At 41.2% G+C, this 18,808-nt stretch overlaps 2 long non-coding RNA genes and 1 pseudogene across 2 annotated transcripts; 1 reads left to right on the forward strand and 2 right to left on the reverse strand.

Moving 5' to 3' along the window:
• Positions 1 to 2,176, reverse strand: part of LOC125264508 — a 79,271-nt pseudogene extending 77,095 nt beyond the window's left edge.
• A 984-nt stretch (positions 2,177 to 3,160) lies between these two features.
• Positions 3,161 to 8,642, forward strand: LOC125264918. The gene is made up of 3 exons (XR_007184169.1): positions 3,161 to 3,256; positions 8,015 to 8,117; positions 8,219 to 8,642. It is a non-coding gene; the product is annotated as an uncharacterized LOC125264918 (long non-coding RNA).
• Positions 8,643 to 13,754: 5,112 nt separating this feature from the next.
• LOC125264899 lies at positions 13,755 to 17,342 on the reverse strand. The gene is made up of 4 exons (XR_007184159.1): positions 17,017 to 17,342; positions 15,637 to 16,080; positions 14,021 to 15,525; positions 13,755 to 13,887 (listed from the first exon to the last, which is right to left on the reverse strand). It is a non-coding gene; the product is annotated as an uncharacterized LOC125264899 (long non-coding RNA).
• Positions 17,343 to 18,808: the final 1,466 nt, after the last annotated feature.

Below are 18,808 nucleotides of genomic sequence, written 5' to 3' on the forward strand. Positions count from 1 at the left end.
TTAACACTTGTTTAATAACATTACAGATTGATCTGAATAAACAGGGTTTGTGCAGCTTTGGTGTATAAGAAAGCAAGCTAACTGTATTTTGTGTGAATGATATAAATCATAATGTGATTTTATAGAAACTATAATCAGGTGCCTAAAAAGGGAGCACCCATTAAAATGTCTTTATACAGTAAAAAGGACCCGATCATGTAACAATGCACAGTACAAGTGCAGCATTGATCTTCTTGAGTCTGTTCAGTAAGGAGCGTTTTGATTGGTGGATTAAAAGCTTGCTGTGATTGGCTACAACAGAACATCCTACAAAAAAAGATATTTATGAATATTAACCTGCCAGGACACAAATTCAGAGCAGTCCACACACGTGTGACGATTCACAAATGCAGATTCAACGATCCATAAATACATCATTCATAAATGTGTGATGGAAATTAATTCAAGAACTCAAGTATTTTTAATTTATTTAGGTAAGATGCATTTGTGTGAGCATTTGGGATAATAATTATGCTAATTTTGTTTTTTAAATGTATTATTTTTGAGGCTGATCTGGCTCGATAAAAACTGTACCTGAACTTTACTTGGTCCTGTCCTATTTTAAGCTGTCCTGGTGTAGCCTCTTAAAAAATAAACAAGTCTGGACACTTCAGTGTTCAGTAATTATAGACTGATCTAAAAATGGCCATTTTTGGCTAAAATAATGGAGAAGGTGGTTCTTAATCTACTTTTGACATTTTTAAATGAAAACAACGTGATTAATTTCAGTCTGGATTTAGGTCTGTATAGCACTGAAAAAATTAAACAATCGAACAAATTAAATTAGTATCAACAAAATCCATGTTTGCACTGCAGAGGAAACAGAAGCAGCATCTGAAATGCGTGTAGATTTATTATTTACAGTGTTTTTAATGAAGCTTAGATGTGCAATGAAAGCATTTTCATCACAGTTACAACTGCATAAATAATTCTGAGATTTTAGATTAGGGTCCAATGTGTCTTTTGCCTCAATAAACTCCTAAATTACTGTGTGGCGATGAGGACGAGGGCCGAGTGTTAATGAGCGTCAGCTGTGCACCACACCGGTCTCGAGTTTCTCACGGCCCTCGGCCTCGTCCTGCTTACCACATTCTGCTTTGTGCAGGGATTTTATTTGCTGTACATTTTCAAAACACAAAAATCCAAACTGATCTTGTAACACAAATCCTGATCTCATGCTTTCATTCTAGCTGTACATATTTTCATTCCACATAATCACTGTTTCAAACACAAGATCATTGTGATATGTAATGAGAACATCTGGTTTAATCACTGAAACACAACAGTATGATCTTCTTTCAGTTTAGTCCTTTAACAGTCAGTATGTCACGGCCATGATGTTCTGTACTAGAACAGAGTTTGCTGCCAATACAGTAAATGTTCTCACTGAACCATAGTGCGTTACAGTAATGTGTCAGTCTCTACCATCTGTTTACAGTATCACAATCACACTGTAATGTAAAATGCTGTATTGATGTCATCTGTCTCTCTTCTGATCAATCTGACGTTATACAGTCATTGACTGTTTCTTTTCCCTCGTACTCAATCCTGATCTGTGTTCACAAATATGCTTATAATGCAAATAATTTGCAATAATTTGTTACTTTTGGATATCCATATTGGAAATTGCAAACAAAGTAGAAACTATATCTAAAGGAACTGTATCTATAGAAATCTAGAGATGTACCAAATGATTCATTGATTAAGCAGTTGGATTAAATAATAGACAAATGTATTAAACTGAATGAGAAGAGATGCAAATCAAAAGATTGATAGTAATAGCATTATGAAAGTCAATTACTGTATAAAGATGAAACACTTATTTTGTGTTGTGAAAATGATACTTTATGATTTTGTGTATTGTGCTCACACAATTGAAAATATGCTGAAATGTTAAAAAAGTGCACTTTTGATGATTAGTTGTGATATTAATACTAAGAGTTTGTGAAAATGTACCAATTGCTTGTGAAAATTGCTCTAAAGTAATTAAAAAAAACTGTAAAGACCCAGAAGTGACCAATGACACATCATAAGACGACATGAAATTAACTAAAGAAAGACGAAACACTCACCTCAGATCGTTCTGTTTCCTCTGAACTGTCGTGTTGAACAGCAGCTCTGGGATTTCTTTCACTTCTACAGAACCAGCAGGACGGAGACGTGAGAATGAGAAGAATGACAGTCAGACATGTCAACACACGCTCTCAGAAAGATTCATTCTCAGGAAAGACTGATGAACTTTACTGTAACTCACACTTATAAAAATCAACTACATTATAGATTCACTGACAACATTTACTGTATTGGCAGCAAACTCTGTTCTACACCAAACCTCATGACCGTTTTATAACTTCATCATAACTGGATCAATGCTATTACAAACATTAATGATTCAATTACATCAGTTTGGAGTTTTGAAGAGTTTTGAAAATGTACACCTTACTTGTGAAAATAGTACCAAAGTGAATTAAAAAACTGTAAATTATCATATCCAGATTTATATATTCGGGGGGAAAAATTATATATATATTTAATAATAATAAAACATGATTTTGTTTGTCTGCTTTGCTTAGCTTTTACTGAAAACAACAACATATTTAAATGAATTTGTGTTTTGGTGTATATTAAAATAATTCTAATAACAATCATAAACTAAACTAAACTAACTTGTCCTGCCTCTCTGAAAATGTCTCTCTCTTATGTATAACTGCAGATTATATTTGCTTTTCGCAGGACTGATCCACAGATTATAACCACATTTTGCTCTGCTTTTAACAGAAAAGAGAACGACGTCTAGGGTGAAGGAGGCAGGAACGTTCACCTTTAATATATAAAATAAACAAACAGCAAAACAAAAGTAAAATGTCCAGATCCTCACGCTTGCCGCCCACACAAACACAATAAAACACAAAGCGTTCCTCTCTCGTACCGCACAGCCTCGCTCTGTTCCCTCATTTTCTCTCATGTGCGGACTCGTGGATTATAGCTTGTCCCACACGTCGCATATTGAGAGAATGTCCCGCATTTTCATCAGTCTGTTCCGACGAGCATACACAATTGTGTAGTGATCATGTTCTCCAACAGAGGGGGCTATGCAGCTACACTTGTTCACGCGCGCGCCGCTACTTCATGAGGAACGTAATCTGGATCTGGACCAGAGCAAAGCAAAGCGCCATTATCGTCAAATATCAAAATAAACATCGTTATCAGTTTCAAGGTTAGTAACATACTAACTATTCAAACTGTTTGTATGTTTTATAACAGGACCTCAACAGAGTGTGAGATTGTTTTGCACAATTTTAAACGTCCACAAAAGTTTCGCAGTCATAACGCAGCAATTTCCACACACACGTCTTAACTACGTGGTGAAGGTACACTCAGATATGAATAAATAAAAAATAAAATAAAATAATACACATACTTTGTGCTTAAAATAAGTATAAAATGCTAAATAATAGTTGTACAGTTGTAGCCTAATTTCTGTACAGTAGCTAAAAACAGCATGTGAAAATTAAATTATTAAATTCAATAATGTTAAATCATATTTGTTAAATATTTATCTTCTTATATGCCTATTTATGTTTTATTTTTGAAATGTAATATGTTTTTGTAAAGGCACACGAATGTTAGGCTATAACAGTATTGTTTAGAACTGCTTTTACAGTGGTTACTATTAATCGTGTAAAAGTTTTTTGGTTGTATTTAAACCAGAGCAAAAATCCTAATAATAAAACTAAATCATAATTATTTATGTAATAATAGCCTATAAGGAACTCTCACAACAATTAAAAACAAAAACATTAAAAAATGTATTGTCCCTGTTTTTTAAATAGATAATAACAAATGAGATTTTTGTTCACCTAAAAGGACTTGTCCCCAGTTTTCATTTCAGAAATCTGGTCACCTAATTCAAAAATAGTTATCTGCATGATGCCTGCTGCCTTTAGGGTCAGTGATGTTGAATTTAAATGACATGTAAAATAAAGACATGTTATGTTACATTGTGATGTAATGGTGTTTTCTGGAATGGACTAAAGAACAAAGTATTTTTATCAGTTGAAAGGCAGAATACAAATGTTGTTATTAAGTTAGACAGACATTATATAACAGCTTCAGGTTATGTTTTAGTGTTGGAAACATGTCCCACATTGTCCCACACAAACTTAGTAATCGTCCCACATTTGGTTTGTTTGATGGTGGTCACCCTAGCGACGTCCCCTTACACACACATCACCTCTTAAAGAGGGAAAATCAACACATCTATCATTTACGACGGCTGGACAGGTTTAAGGTTTCTCAAAAGTGAGCACTTTCTACACTGGAGCTGTGGAGCTTTTCATTCTTGATTGGTGGAGTTTCAATTTCCTTCAATGCTTCGATCCATTCGATGCTTCCCACTTCACCACACACATGAAAACAAACTGAGGAAACTAGATAAAAACAAGCCGTTTCATCAGACCATTTAAGTAAAACAAGTGAAACAGGTTTTCAGGACGATCTGTGAGTTATGAAGAAGTGTGAAGAATGTCTTTTATACACACAGAAACACAAGAACTACTGACTTATGAAATCAACTGAAGATAAAAGAAGACATTGAATCTCTGAAGATCTCAGCAGAGGAGGATTAAACACCAACAGCATTACCAGCTTCACTTATCACAGAAATGAACTAGTTAGTGTGTCTACAAAGCTTCTTATTGAGAATGAACAGAGCTTTAGCTGCAGTCACTGCTGGTGTTTTAATGAAACTGTTTTTCTAAGAAGAGTGTCTGCAGGATGCTGCATGTCAAGTTCATGTGTTCAGAAAAATGAAAGATACAGTAAGAAATGCAATAATATTAATGTATCGACGGGTGTGAAATGAGCAGGCAGGGAAGCGGATCTAAGTGCAGGAACATTTAATGACAGCACTAGTGTCTTTATAAATGGCTGCAGTTTTCTCATGTCTGATGATTAAACTGCACTGCAGCTGTAGACTCGTATTCTTTACTCTTCTCTGAATTGTTGAACAGCAGCTCCATCACTAATACAGATGAAGTAAATGTTTCCAGGAAGAGACGTGAGAATGAGAAGAATGTCAGTCAGACATGTCAGCACTCGCTCTCACTCTGATCTGTGTGTTATTCAGACAGATTCATTTTCTGTGCATGACTTTTGGACTTTCAAGGATTAATTCACTTTCAAATGAAAATGACCCCAAGCTTTACAAACCCTCAAGCCATCCTAGCTGTATATGACTCTCTTCTTTCTGATAAACACAACAGAGTTATATTAATAAATATCCTGACGCATCAGAGCTTTATAATGGCAGTGAACGGGATCAGCGAGTATGAGCTGAAGAAAGTGCTTCATCCATCATAAACACACTCCACACGGCTCCAGGGGGTTAAGAAAGGTCTTCTGAAGCGAAAAGATGCATTTGTGTAAAAAATATATCCATATTTAACAAGTTATGAAGTAAAATATCCAGCTGTTTATTTATTTGTGCTTCTGCTTGTAATTTGTTTATTTGTTCTTGTTTGCTTGATATTTAAATCAAGCTTCCTTGTCTTGTGTGTCAACAAGCATAAGAATTGTAACCTCATTGTAAAAATACAAATACACTGAGTGAGCAAATAACATTAGGTAACATTATATATATAATTTATTTACACACTCCGCCTCAAATGACAAAAATCCCCCCATAAGAGTCACCTAAGGGGAAAATTCCCCCCTATTTTCAAAAATGAACTAGACAAACAAAGATTTAACATCAGATATATCGGCATTCATGTCCCCTACTATAAATATACAAGTCTACACTTTCATTAATAAAACCAAAAGGCAATTGATATATTCATCTTCATTTTGACAACATTCATAAGGAGTATACACATTCAAAATAACAAAAGCATTCTTCTTTTGTTCCACTTTAATTACGATCACCAATCCTCGTCTAATCTAATCACACTAATCAGTGGATCATATTCTTGGCCACACCCCCTGATATTCTGATATTCCACACACTGTTCCATACTTAAATCAGTCCTAGATTCTCCCACACCATACACATCATCATTAACAGAATTAAGTGTGTCTAGATCCTGTTTTGATAAAAGTCTCTTGTATACGTACAATGCCCGCATTCTCCAGAAGCTGTCAGTAACAATGCATTGCGCTTTGTCACCAACACTGTCCCAGTGCAGCCCATGTGAGTTATATGACACTACTCTAAAGTTCATAAAATCATAATCACACATTCACTTCAGCAGACACATGTGCCTCCGCTGCACACACACCTCTTGCACCACTAGGTGTTTCTACATTCGCTGGGCCTGCATTTATCCTGGGTTTAAAAATAAAACACCCCATCTGGCCAGAGCTGTGCTTCAAGTCAAGTCACCTTTATTTATATAGTGCTTTTTACAATGCAGATTGTGTCAAAGCAGCTTTACATTGATAACTGGTACATAATTTTTGGCTGCACAGCAGCTCTTAAAGAATAGTGTCAATGCAGGCAGAGCAGAAGCACTGTTGAACAAATGTCAAGAATACTGTTGAATATCAAATGTCAAGTGTCCCCAACTAAGCAAGCCAAAGGCGACAGCGGCAAGGAACCCAAACTCCAACAGGTGACATCAGGTGGCAAACAAGTGGCAAACAGGTGTTAAAATGGAGAAAAAAACCTTGGGAGAAACCAGGCTTAGTCGGGGGGCCAGTTCTCCTCTGGCGAACAGTGCTTTGTTACGATTCAGGTTGCTATCATAAGTCTGATAGGATCGCAACAATTCAAAGTATTTATTTCAGTTCCATCCAGTTGAGGATCGTATTCATCACGCCGGTAATGGACGGTCTGTTGAGGAACTGTGGCACTGGCTGTCGTGTCGATGATGTCTTCACAATGGATGATCCAGTTGACTCGATCTCTGCTGATACTTCAGGGCTGTGTTGTGGTCGTGTCCAGTTGAGGATCGTATTCATCACGCCGGTATGGACGGTCTGTTGAGGAACTGTGGCACTGGCTGTCGTGTCGATGAGGCCTTCACAATGGATGATCTAGTTGACTCGATCTCTGCTGATACTTCAGGGCTGTGTTGTGGTCATGTCCAGTTGAGGATCGTATTCATCACGCCGGTATGGACGGTTTGTTGAGGAACTGTGGCACTGGCTGTCGTGTTGATGATGTCTTCACAATGGATGATCTAGTCGACTCGATCTCTGCTGATACTTCAGGGCTGCGTTGTGGTCATGTCCAGTTGAGGATCGTATTCATCACGCCGGTATGGATGGTTTGTTGAGGAACTGTGCTACTGGATGTCGTGTTGATGATGTCTTCACAGTGGATGATCTAGTTGACTCTATCTCTGCTGATACTTCAGGGCTGCGTTGTGGTCGTGTCAGGGCGCAGGTCCTTGGTCTCAAGTCCTCACCAAACTAATGGCTTCTCTGTGATCTAAATCGGGGCAATCCTGCGCTGTCTGCACTGCCCCAGTTAGGAGAATGGCCACTGGTATGCTCAGCCCGGATAGGCAGGAACCTCCATGCAGAAAAGATCCCTATCATACGGCCAGCCATGTGAACAAGACTGCTGTCCCATAACACGCATTTAACGTTTGCATTTATCTTTTGACATAAAGGAGGTCACTATACTATAAAAACATATTTTAAGTTTTTATCTATGTAATCCCTGCTGATAAAAGTACTTTCTTGGAGTTGTGACATCTCAAAGTTAGATTCATCAGTACAAGAAAGAATCAGGTAGTCACACCTGAGCACCGCTCACCTGGTATGTGAAGATGCTAACCAGAACTCACTGGAGGTGTGACCCAAACACTTTCAAACACAGGTACAAATACACCATAGGAAATGGACATGTGTTTCTAAATTATTAACTTTTTTACTAACAATATAAGTGGAGCTCGAGGGTGATAAAACAAAAAAACAACACAAAAATAAGTCATGACTCCCATTAACATTTATTTCCAAACCCCCACAGACAGTCCTTCAGAAGCCTGTGGATGATGAGGACAGAGACGACTCCACTGCTGCTGAGATCATGAGCGTCATCACGAGCTGTATGTGAAGCTTTACTGAAGAAGGTTTGGCTTTATCTGTTACTTGAGTTAAAAACATCTCCATTTACATACAGCAGCTAGAATAAATGTTTATAATTAAATGTGTGATAATTATTCTTTCATAGCATCAGCAAACATGCTGAGTGACCTGATGAAGTTCAGGCTGGGACGGGAGGTGTCAGAAGAGAACCTGGATCTCTTCAGATTCCCTGTTGCACACCCACACACACACACACACGCGCTTCCCTGTCACTATCAGAGCTACGCCGCACTCAACATGGATATGGTGATGAGCCGACAATCTGTTCATAGTGGATCTGGTCTCATTGAACTAGAAAGAGTCAACAGGGGGCAGTGTTTGTTCAACTTCTAATACGCCTCTGTAATAGAGGAAGTATTAAGTTCTTCAACTGAGTAAAGGATAGAGCCTAAGATAACAAGAGCAAAAGAAAAAAGATAAGGCCGTGTTATTTGAACTTGTACAATGTTTTAAACATTTATTTGCAAGTCGGCATATACTTGAATGTTTTAAAACCGTAAAAACCTGTTTGTATGTTAGAAAGCAATATCAAAAGGAAAAGTTCACTCAAATGTAAACTCTGTAGGATTTTTATTTTTATTTTAAGATTAACCTGAATCAATTTTACCTGCAGGATGATGACATTCTAATGTTTGGCCCAAATATAAAATATATAAACAAACCTCATTTGGATTTCCAGATTTCCACTGACTTTAAATTGTGGGTGAACTTTTCTTTTGGCATAAAAATTGCATTAATGTTGAAAACATGTTAAATAATGTTGGTATATACACACCACATACGTGTGTTAAAAAAAGAATATAAGTATACTGTAGCACAGTTAAGTTCGTAGTTGGGGAAGGAAGAGGACAGGGTCGACGAACAACTGCTGACTGAGACTTTATTGGCTTTCAAAAAGGTTCAACAGAAAGACTGTGCAGCGCACAACAACAAAAATAAACAATCCACAAAGGGCTTCACTCCAGGTTCGGTATACACCATCCACAAAGGGCTTCACTCCAGGTTCGGTATACACAATCCACAAGGGCTTCACTCCAGGTAACTCAACACAGCTCAGTCAGCTTTTGACTGCTGACTGAGCTTTATTTAGTGTATATGAAAAATGTCCAACAAAAGTCTGTGCACCGCACAACAACGAAAATAAACAATCCACAACAGGGCTTCACTCCAGAACGGTATAAACAATCCACAATAGGGCTTCTCTCCAGTGCTGTTGTCGTGCTCAGTGTCTCAGTCAGCAGTACCCCTCTCTCTCACACACTCCTGCTTCTCACTGCGTTTTATCCTGTCTCCGCGCCAATCACTGGAATGAGAAACAGGTGTTCGTGATTTGTATTCAACCCACTCACTTACCAAGCGTCTCCCGCTATTCTCTCCGGTTGCAGACCTCGCTGAACCACGCCCCCCTCGCCACATACCCCCACCGCCCGACTCAGGCCGGGGAGCCGTCCGGCCTGCAGCCCAACCCCCCCCCCCCCCCATTTCTGGAGAGGAAATCGGCCACAGCCATCCGAACACCCGGCCTGTGGACCACCTTGAACTTAAAAGGCTGTAGAGCCAGATACCAACGAGTGATCCGCACGTTGGTATCCTTCATGCGGTGGAGCCACTGCAGGGGACCGTGGTCCGAACAGAGGGTGAATTCCTGCCCCAGGAGATAATAGCGGAGGGTGAGGACAGCCAACCTGATAGCCAAACACTCTTTTTCTACGGTACTGTACTTAGCTTCTCTCTTAGAGAGCTTACAGCTAATGTACAGTACCGGCCGTTCCTCACCCTCTATCTCCTGGGACAGGACAGCACCCAGCCCTCTGTCCGACGCGTCAGTCTGCAACAGAAAAGGGAGAGAAAAATCAGGAGAATGAAGCAGTGGCCCGCCACATAGAGCAGCCTTCACCTGGGTAAAGGCCTGCTGGCACAGCTCCGTCCACTGGACCGTATCTGGAGCATCCTTTTTAGTTAGATCAGTCAACGAGCTGGTGAGGGCCGAAAAATTAGGTACAAACCTTCTATAATATCCCGCCAGTCCGAGGAACTGTCTAACCTCCTTTTTGGTCTTGGGGCGTGGACAGGTCGCAATCGCTGCTGTCTTGTCAATTTGGGGACGCACCTGCCCATGCCCCAAGTGGAAGCCCAGATACCTTACTTCCACGCGCCCAATTGCACACTTCTTCGGGTTGGCTGTGAGCCCAGCCCCTCTCAGCGATCTCAGGACGGCTCTCACATGCTGCATATGCCGCTGCCAATCATTACTATAGATAATAATATCATCTAGATAGGCAGCCGCATATGCAGCATGGGGCCGGAGAATCTTATCCATGAATCGCTGAAAGGTAGCCGGTGCCCCGAACAGCCCGAACGGAAGCGTAACAAATTGGTGTAATCCGAACGGCGTCGTGAAAGCTGTCTTTTCTTTGGATAAAGGCGACAAGGGGATCTGCCAGTACCCTTTCGTTAAGTCCAGTGTCGAATAAAATCGAGCCGCACCTAGCCGGTCAAGCAATTCGTCCACCCGCGGCATTGGATACGCGTCGAATTTCGACACTGCATTCACCCTGCGATAGTCCACGCAGAAACGAACCGAGCCGTCGGTCTTGGGGACCAAAACTATCGGGCTCGCCCAGTTACTGCTGGACTCTTCTATTACTCCCATTTTCAGCATTGCTTCTAATTCGTCCTGAACTACCTTTTTTTTGTGTTCAGGTAACCTATACGGCCGGCTGCGAATAACCACGCCCGGCTCCGTCTCGACGTGGTGCTGAATGAGGTTGGTACGTCCCGGCAGGGGAGAGAACACGTCTGCAAATTCTGTTTGCAATTTAGATAAATCAGTGAGCTGGGAGGGCGAGAGGTGATCTCCTCCCGGGACCAGAGCGAGGGATTGAGTTTTTATATTCGCCTCTGGCCCGAGATCATCCTCCCCGCTAATCACCGTCGCCAGCATCACTGATTCTGCCTCATTCCATTTTTTCAGGAGGTTGAGAAAAAGCTCAACACAGCTCAGTCAGCAGTTCCCCTCTCTCTCACACACTCCTGCTTCTCACGGCGTTTTATCCCGTCTCCGCGCCAATCACTGGAATGAGAAACAGGTGTTCGTGATTTGTATTCAACCCACTCACTTACCAAGCATAATTTGTCTCCCGCTATTCTCTCCGGTTGCAGACCTCGCTGAACCACGCCCCCTCGCCACATGCCATACCAATATACCAATGTTGAAAACATGTTTGGTACCTGTTGGTATAGATACTGTTGTGTGTTTAAAAATGGGTTGTATCTTCTTTTGTTTGAGTGTCTTGGGTCACTCGAACAACCTATCTTTTATGTCGCGAAATTGGATAAACAAGCGGACGTCCAGGCTAAGGCTGACCATCAATTACGAACCCTTTCAATCATTTTTAGCGTTCATCGTGGACTGTCCAGGGGGAAATCATCGCGTTCCGGAAGAATTAGCTTCCGGCTTCACTCAGCTCCCCTGCAGCAGAGCTCTCCGGTCTCTGATCAGTCTCTCCTACCTGCACACGCGCCTGTTTCCCCCCGCATTCCTTTCCCCCAAGAGGCATCCGACATAAACATCCCAATAATTGTTTGAACGCAGGCCAATCCGTTCCCAATTACCGGAGCCGGAGGTGCGGGTTAACTGCCGCCTACACTATGCTTTTGTCCCCTAAATTTAATGATGACGGGCATTACAGAATCTCACCACATCCCCGTCAACACCGAACCCCAACCATGGCCTTATCAATGCCCCAGATGAAATCAGGCTTTGATGAACAGAGGTTTGGTTGCAGCCCGATCCACCAAAGCCTGATAGGTACCCCCTTGATACTCACAGGTATTTGGTACCCGCCACTTGACAGGGGCGGCCTGTGGATTGTCGGGGACCCGGATCATTGCCCGACCTCCATAACCGGACATTTATCCACAAAATGATCCGGATCCCCACACCGCCAACAGGCCGGCCCAGACCTGCCCGCCGCTCCAGTGGCAGAGAGTGGGCTGAATGGTTGGCGCGGAGAAAGGGGAGAAGCAGGAGTGGGGTCCGTCCCGGCAGCAGGGAGTCCCGCCCCCCTGGGTCCAGGAAGGTCCTGCCCGTTCCGCCCCGCCCTGCGGAACACGAGGTGGGCCGGGCGGACGAGACCTAGGAAGAGGGACAGGTCTGAGAGAGAGGGGGACAAAAGAGAGGGAGAGAGAGAGGCAGCTGGGAGGGGCCGCCAACCCCTTGGCCGCCACCATGTGGTCCTCCGCCAATTGGATGGGTCCAGGCGTGGGGCGGTGGCACTGAACCCACTCGGCAGTCTTTTTCGGGAGCCGAGTGATGAACTCTCCAGCACCACGGATCGTGACCAGGTCCATGTCGTTCCCTCAGCCAGCAACCATTTGCGCTGAGTCCCGGAGCTGTTGGGCCATCAAAAGGGCCGGCTGGATCACCCAGGCGAGGGAGCGGAAGCGCTGTCGATCTGCTCCGGGGGCCGGCCAACCCGGATGTGGATGATGGCCCGCCGTAGTCGTCAAACCAGGAGGTTCTGATGGGAGCTGCTGTGCCGCCACCTGCGCTTCTCCTGAGAGGAGCGGGACCAGCCTCATAGACCACTGGTCCCGCGGCCATTTACAGCTTCAGCGGATCTTTCGAAGAGCCAAGGAAAACTTCTGGGTCGTCTATGGGCCATCTTGTTTAGGGGCAGGTGGACAGGCCGTCTGCTCGATGGGCTCTCGGGGAACCTCCCGGTCAATCAGCTCCGGAACGCCTCGCGGTCTCCACTGAGTCTGAGGATGGCTTGAAAACACCGCTCCTGACGCTTCGTAGCTCCAGAGGGCCTGTTGTTGTTCGCGGTGTAACCGCGAGGGACCATGATGTCCGCAATGGGGTGGAAGAGCTTGCAGGCGACATGCTCCCGTCTTCCTTCCCGGGTTTCGGCACCAGTGTAGACAGTTAAGTTCGTAGTTGGGGAAGGAAGAGGACAAGTCAGAACAACTGCTGCCTGAGACTTTATTGGCTTTCAAAAAGGTTCAACAGAAAGACTGTGCAGCGCACAACAACAAAAATAAACAATCCACAAAGGGCTTCACTCCAGGTTTGGTATACACCATCCACAAAGGGCTTCACTCCAGGTTCGGTATACCACCACAAGGGCTTCACTCCAGGTAACTCAACACAGCTCAGTCAGCAGTTCCCCTCTCTCTCACACACTCCTGCTTCTCACGGCGTTTTATCCCGTCTCCGCGCCAATCACTGGAATGAGAAACAGGTGTTCGTGATTTGTATTCAACCCACTCACTTACCAAGCGTCTCCCGCTATTCTCTCCGGTTGCAGACCTCGCTGAACCACGCCCCCTCGCCACATATACCAATGTTGAAAACATGTTTGGTACCTGTTGGTATAGATACTGTTGTGTGTTTAAAAATAAAGAACGTATTTTCTAACATGAATAATCATTGTTCAGTGGGTAATTATGCCAAATGAAAGCTCCACACACACTGAATAATCAGGCTGTACAACAAGACGAGAAAATGTCAATGGCCTTCAGCACAGATTAATGAGAGATTCTCACCATCTGCTGGTCCAGCTGTTCTGACAAACATCTCTTCCATCGCTGTGCTTCTCTGTCCTTCCAGACGGCCTCGGACCAAAATCTGCACGGGTGTCTGGTGTCGCTCTGTTCTCAAACCATGGCTGTTCCAGTGTCGGGTAAAGGCTGATAAACGCCTGTGAACAGCTGAACCCATCCATACCACCGTCAAGGACAATTCTCCACCTGAAACATGACAGAGAAAACCATCAATGAAGAGAGACATTAAAGACAAAACAAGTCAGTTACTGAAATGCCTTATTTTCAAGAATGCCACTTTATTGAATTCATAAAAATGAAAACATCCTCATTTTCTCACTTTAATTTTTCTACTGAACAAAGCTCGTAAATGACCAGCTTGACACAGCACCGTATTCTCCCCTCCATCAATCCTGCTGTTGAGAGGGGCTCGACCACACACTGACGAGAGAAGAAGATGTGAACATGCCTCACAGACAGAGAAGACACATTCATTCTGTGTGGAACAAGACGCTCGTGATGACCACTGACCATCTGACCTGTGTGTTTAGACAAAGACAAAGTGAGTGGACCATCATGAGCTGATCAACTGGTTTGTGTCGCCCACAATCCTTTACATCAGCGCTGGCACACACTGGCATGAGAGAAAGAGAAAGTCTTTCACCTGAACAATGATGCTGATTGATCTGAGCAAAAACACCTTTTTATTCACTTCATATGAATTTGAAATCACTTAAGTGACTAACCTAAATTAGTTTCACAAGTGTGTGAATCAGACACTTCTGGGGTTCAACAGGGTGATTTCTGAGCTTTTAAAATGGCCATAAATTATTATGATGAGGTAAAAGTGATTTGGATGATGGATCAGGACTCAAAGCCCAAAATGTACACTGTTAAAAAATGTCCCTTTTAACTGTAAGCTACAAATATGTCATTATATTGAGAAATGGACTGCTAAGAAAAAGAGGTGGAATTATTTTTCTAGATATTTCTTTGATTTCATGAATTACCCCTTAGAAGTCTTGCTTTAAAACCATGTTTTAATACAATGTGCAAATATATCCTTTGAAACATGAAACATTTAACACAATGCAGTGTAACTTCAAAATGTGCTTTATTAAAACTTTGGGGGAAAAAAGCCACTTTAATCACAAAATATTCTCAAAATTAGTGGCTGATGCAGTTGGAATGACTGAAACTTAAGCTTCAGAATAAAATGTTTAACTGAATAAACAAAACATTTATATAACATTAGACAAAACTAAATGAGTGACTCAGAGAATTACTGAATGAAGAAAGAATTCAAAATTTAGGTATTCAAGAATAAACACCTGAAACAATAAAATAAGGTAAGACTTTATTTTACAGTGTCATTGTTACAAATCTTACATGTAGTTACTGAAGTAATAACAATAAATTATGCATAATTAAATGCAATTAACCCTAAACCAAACCCTCATCCTAACCCTACAGTAAGTTCATGTAGTTAATTATTATCACTCAGTACTTGAACGTATAATTTTACTGTAATACTGACACCTTAAAATAAAGTCTAACCAAAGATAATGTTTGCAGTATTATCAGTTAGCGGTTTCCATCTAGGTGTCACAGGGAGCAGCAGCGCTGTACAGTCTTCTGTGTGGTGTTTGTGACGTGAACCATAGTGCCGCTGCCCTTGGGTTGATCCGAATCAAGCTGCTGCGTACTCTGTGTCTGGACACGAATCCACCTGCCCGTAACTGTGGGTCAGGGACAGCCTCCGATCCCACAATGTCCGTGATCATTGCGTCGAGAGCGTCATCGGTTATTCCTGAATACGTCAGAGAGCGACTCAAACTGAACCTCCTGGAACAAACACATGTAAACATGAGTGTTATTGCTTATCAGAGTAATGTTGAACGATTCACTCTTTTCATGCGTGACAGATCATAAAAAGCACTTTAAAACCAAACTTACTCCATGCGGCATTTGACGGTAGTCAGAGAAACCTGCAGAATCTCTGCTATTGAAGGAAGACTGAAACCACATGACTTCAGGAAATGAAGCTGCTCTGGAGTGATGCTGTAACGGGTGAAGCTCGATCACCAGCACAGGTAAGTGGAGCCTGATAATTAAATCTTTAAAAAAAAAAAATCAAATCTCCATAAACATGCAATTAATTACAAGACTGTTCTTGTCCAGACACTCATTAAGAAAAATGTCCATATCATCCTTAATTTGTAAGCGAAACACTAAAGGCTCTTTGGCCAGTTGTGTGTCATCATCCGTTTCAGCCTGTGAAAGTTGAAGAAGGGCTTTTCCTGGTCTTCCTCTTTCAATATCAGAAAGCACGGCTCTTCCACTAAACCCTTGAAGACGTTTGGTTGTTGTGCAGCGCAGAGATCATGTGATCCACGGCTCCTTCATGAGAGAAGAGTACAAACAAATGGGATGAAATGTGTGAAGTGTATTTAACAATACTTTGTGTTGTAGTCAGGATGCAGCACAGCATGTATAATAAAGTTTTGACATTCTGTTTTTCTCATGTTTATATATTGAATACATAAATCATACCCTGTCACTAATGGAATTAATCAATCATGTTCAGTTTTAATTTTTAATTTATTTTTTTTAAAGGCAAGCAATTCACATGTCTTTTCACGCTGCACTTAACCCCGGGTTATCGTCGTCCTAAACACCACTTGTCAGTATTGTAAAATGTAACCAATGAAATAAAATACAGCACCAACAACAAGTAAAATCACAAACCATGAATATGTAAACACCCAGGTGAAAAAAATACTATAGTGTTTTTGAACCATACTCTAGTAAATTTTTATATTGTAAATACTATATTATATACAAATATATATATAACACTTTGTTAATGAATGCTACAGAATACTGTAGTATTAACTATAATGGACTGATAAACTGTTATAAATACTGTAGTATACTTTAGTTTTTACTACAGTAAACTGTATATTAAAGTGTATATTGTAGTATAATATACCCTAAAATTGTAGAAAACTTAGTACAATATTGGGTAAAGTAATTTGTTTATATTACTATAATTGTTATATTATCACAGCAACTATAGAATTACCACAACAAATTAATTCACATACTTGTAGTACAGTTCAAAAACAATATATAGTATTTACTATAAATTACTATAGTATTTTTTCACCTGGGTGCAAGAAACGTGAGATGATTTGTAAAATATCAAAAGAAGCGATAAAGTGACTTTGAAGCCCATTTACAAAATATTTGAGTCATGTTAAGTGTTAACGATCGAATAAATACACAACACATAAATGTGATCGATTAAAAACACAACACGAAGAAACTTTTTACCGTGTTCTCTTCTTCCGCCATGTTTGTTTGTCGCTAACTCCGCCCACATCCGACGTGAGACTGTTGCTCCGCCCACTTCCGCCCTCAGGCTGCTGGTCTGGCGCTGTCGTCCTCAGACTGTCATGACGTATGGATCTGCGGTTCTGCAGTTGGTTATTATTGGTAGGTTCTGATGATCCACTAGGAGAACGGAGAACTGTCCGTCTGTCCCAAAAACTTTTAAGCTGGCTGTTATTAAACCTCTTATTAAAAAAACACAACTTGATCCAAGAGAATTAGTCAATTACAGGCTGATTTCAAATCTCACTTTTCTGTCAAAAATACTAGAAAAGGCAGTTTCATCACAACTATGTTCCTTTTTAGAAAGAAATAGTATCTGTGAGGATTTCCAGTCAGGATTTAGTCCGTACCATAGTACTGAGACTGCTCTCATTAGAGTTACTAATGATTTGCTCTTATCATCAGATGGTTGTATCTCTCTATTAGTGTTACTGGATCTTAGTGCTGCATTTGACACTATCGATCACAATATTCTTCTAAACAGACTCGAAAATTATGTTGGCATTAGTGGAATTGCATTGGCATGGTTCAAATCATACTTATCTGACCGTTATCAGTTTGTAGTAGTAAACGATGAGATGTCATATCAATCACAAGTTCAAATATGGAGTACCGCAAGGCTCAGTACTAGGACCGCTTGCTTTTCACTCTGTACATGCTACCCTTGGGAGATATCATTAGGAAGCATGGCATTAGTTTTCACCTGTTACGCTGATGATACTCAGCTCTATATTTCTTCATGCCCTGACGAAACTTACCAATTCGCTAAATTAACAGAATGTATAGCTGATATAAAAAACTGGATGACCAGTAATTTCCTACTACTAAATTCAGAAAAAAACAGAGATTCTAATTTTTGGACTGAAAACTTCTTCACGCAATAATCTAGAATACGGTCTAACACTTGATGTCTTCGTCGTCAGCTAGGAACCTGGGTGTGCTCTTTGATACCAATCTTTCATTTGAAGGTCATGTTACTAGCATCTGTAAAACCGCATTCTTCCATCTGAAAAATATATCTAAACTACGGCATATGCTCTCAATGAAGAATGCAGAACAGTTAGTTCATGCTCGCTTGATAAATAAACTACAGCTCGTACAAAATGCAGCAGCTAGAGTTCTTACTAGAACTAGGAAGTATGACCATATTAGCTCAGTTCTGTCAACATTACATTGGCTCCCTATTAAACATCGTATAGATTTTAAAATCTTGTTAATTACTTACAAAGCACTAAATGGTTTAGCTTCCCAGTACCTAAGTGAGCTCTTAATACATTATAGTCCTTCATGTTTATTGCGATCTCAGAAATCAGGCCAGCTGATAATACCTAGAATATCAAAATCAACTGCAGGTGGTAGATCCTTCTCCTATTTGGCACCTAAACTCTGGAACAATCTTCCTAGTATTGTTCGGGATGCAGACACACTCTGTCAGTTTAAATCTAGACTAAAAACGCATCTCTTTAACCTGGCATACACATAACACATTATCAATTTATATTTTCAAATCCGTTAAAGGATTATTAGGCTGCATAAATTAGGTCAGCCGGAACCGGGAACACTTCCTATAACACCAGATGTACTCGTTACATCAGAAGAAGAATGGCATCTACGCTAATATTAGTCTTTCTGTTTATCCCGAGGTTTACCGTAGTAAACCGGATCTGGGCCGTATCCAGCTGAGACCAAGGACCGGAGCCATAACACGACCACAACGCAGCCCTGAAGTATC

Source organism: Megalobrama amblycephala, linkage group LG1 (genome assembly GCF_018812025.1).
Source record: "Megalobrama amblycephala isolate DHTTF-2021 linkage group LG1, ASM1881202v1, whole genome shotgun sequence".
NCBI classification, from domain to species: domain Eukaryota; kingdom Metazoa; phylum Chordata; class Actinopteri; order Cypriniformes; family Xenocyprididae; genus Megalobrama; species Megalobrama amblycephala.